Below are 2,774 nucleotides of genomic sequence, written 5' to 3'. Positions count from 1 at the left end.
TGCTGAACCTACACAAGCCTGACACAGAGATGCCCTCAGAACTGTAGCAGGAATCTCTGGTGGTGGTTTACAGGATTTATAATTAATTGTTCCCTCTCAGCATTACCTATGTCCCTATCCCCTGTGTTGATGCAAGTTTACCAAGAACTGCAGCCTCATCAGCTCAAATGTTGAACAGGATCTGCAAGAGTCCTAATATTGCTGGAAAGTTACCTCTGTAGCTTTCTTGTGTTTTATGATTCAGGTCTGTGCTCTGAGCAGAAACTGTACTGGGAAGAACTGAATGGCTGCTGTTGAGGCCAACGCTTTCTTCCCGGTGAGTTCCAACCTAAAGCAAAGCAAAACAAACATTTCTATTAAAGACGTGATTCAAGGAAATTCTCCAAAAATAGAAGTTTAAAAGACAAAATATTTGCTGGATTAGAGACCCAAGTTAAAGTTCCAGCTCAGAAAAGATGTAGCTGAAAGATGCTGTTACACTAAACCACTTGATTACACCACGCTCGATCAAGCTGTGTTTCAAGCAGTGACCAACACCTGACTGGAATAACCTAACAAGCTAGCAAAACTTTTTTAAGTATTTCCCCACAGAACACTACAGAATTTTCTCCTTGATTTATACCAGAGGGGTGTTGGTTAACCTTTGACTGTTCTGAACTAATACAACTCTCAACTCTAGTACGTACGACATTTTGATCCTTAAAAGAAAGTCACGGGGAGTAACAGTCTTCACCACAAGCGGAAGGTGTGTAGAGTGCCCTACACTCAGGTATGCAGATACACATATTTATAAAACATAGAAATAACATCTCACTTCTTGTTCACTGGAACAGGAGTAAGAGCTGGATCTAATGTCAAAATACCATTTCACTTCAGTAATTCTCTCTCATTTTCCTCCTCTCAGTTTAGTCCCATTACAGAATCTAAACACATGAAATTAATCCAAGCATCTCACTACATCACAAGTAAATTTCTAAGCAGCAAGCATTGAGATGGGTCTTAAAAAAATTAATTTGGATAAGCTTGAATTACTGATACTCATGTAAGATAGCTATGAACATGTATATCTATCCTGAAGAGGCAAACTTGTTAAAAAACTGCTGTTCAGTACAGAATACTGTTATCAATACAAATCTCTATTTAAAAAAAAAATTCTTTTGTTTGAAAAAGGAATAGGTAAAGACATGCTGCCTGCATTTAAATAATCTGAAACACAGACCATTTAAAGCTTTTGATTCATCAAGACACAAAAGTGCTTTAAATATTTATAATACAACCAACACAATACAATTAAACAGTTAAAAAACTGAACAAAGATGAGGATTCTCCTATTATTTGTATAGTTACAAAAATTGGCTACAGATGAAGCTTTTTATTAGAACAGTAGCAAATATATCAACTAGAAGATTAAGCCTTTAATTAAATAGGTTTATTGCCCGGAGTTACACATGAGAACCACTGTTTTTCAATAAATCCTTCAATCCCAGTAAACTGCTGAGCTTTGAATCCCTCTTGAGTAATTAATGCAGCTTTTACCTTTCATGTCTTAGTATGGGTTTTACCCAGAGAGAGATAAATACCCTTATGCAAGTTTATCCTTTGTTTAATATACGCTCGCTCCTGTCGGCTCACACACAGGAACACGAAAGGAAAGGGGGAACCCGCCCCCCTGCCCCGCCAACCCACAGCTGATACCAGGTCACTCCGGCTGCTATTTCCGTCTACTGTTCTGCAGAAAATCTCCCCTAGTAAACTGCGGAATATCTGCTGCTATTTAAAGTATATTTTATCTTCTTTTGTGTGTAATAGGCTTTGTTTGTGCCAAGTTCTGCTACAGATACATCATCTCCGCTCTTGTGAGTGTCGCGAATTCTCTGGGAACGCGGAGCAGAGCCCAGGTCTTTCGGCTCGCAGCACAGACCCCTTGGCAACAGGAACACGGACCTCGTTTGCCACACCGAACTTGCAAAGGAGCCCTTCCCTCCTTCTGCCCCACAGCTTGTGTGTTTTATTTTATTATTCCGGTTGTGCTTCATCCAAACACACGAGGGTGCTTTTATTCAAGCTACAGGCTATTGATCACGTCAGGGCCAGGTTTGCTCCAAAATCATCTACCTAAAGGCAAAAATTTCTTAAAGCTGTGCATGAACACAGCAGCTGCCAGAACCCTAGCAAATCTAGAGCTCACGTAGAAGTGATGGATCAGCAACTCAGTTCTGATGAAGGCAGAAACCAGATCAGAAATAAAAACTGAATTCAAGTCTGTGTTGTTCCAGTCCTTTGAAACAGGCTTACAAATTTAAAGCACACAATTTAGATTAATGAGATTTATACAGAAGGAGCTAAAGCATTACAAAACTGACCTCCACTTGAATTTTTACTCTGCTCTATGATGTGCTAGAAAATCCAAACAGGCAAACCCCAAACCAAAAGACTCGCTGAAAGTCCCTGTGTCCCGTGGGAAGACCAAGAGCTCTGTTTCCTATCAGCACAACTTACCAAGCAACTGCTTCAAGGTGCCAGACCGGATCTTTAGTATGTTAAACACTGGCCTTCAGAAAATTTAGTCTGCTTTTCTCTCCCACTTCACAGAAAAAAGGGGCTCTTCCCACCCACGCTGCAACGGAGCCACCTCGGGCTTCCCGTAAGCCTTCTGGACGGCACTTTCCGCCGCCAGCTCCGACGCCTCCAGAGGGGGTGGCGGCAGGTTTTATCCCTGCTAGTCGTCAGTAATTCTCGGTCTCATCACCTCGCAGCACCACGGGTGGCGGAGC

At 41.5% G+C, this 2,774-nt stretch overlaps 1 pseudogene across 1 annotated transcript in view; it reads right to left on the bottom strand.

The window, feature by feature from the left end:
• The window catches only part of LOC104494786, a 9,737-nt pseudogene extending 9,409 nt beyond the window's left edge, over nucleotides 1–328 (bottom strand). The window contains exon 1 of the transcript XR_727805.1: nucleotides 214–328. The product of XR_727805.1 is annotated as a transcription factor 12-like (transcript). The remainder of the gene's footprint in view (nucleotides 1–213) is intronic.
• Between the last annotated feature and the right edge of the window lie 2,446 nt (nucleotides 329–2,774).

Source organism: Buceros rhinoceros, unplaced genomic scaffold (assembly GCF_000710305.1).
Source record: "Buceros rhinoceros silvestris isolate BGI_N320 unplaced genomic scaffold, ASM71030v1 scaffold20606, whole genome shotgun sequence".
Classification (NCBI taxonomy): Eukaryota; Metazoa; Chordata; class Aves; order Bucerotiformes; family Bucerotidae; genus Buceros; species Buceros rhinoceros.
The sequence above is the reverse complement of the archived record's forward strand: the minus strand, read 5'-3'. Positions and strand labels throughout refer to the sequence as shown.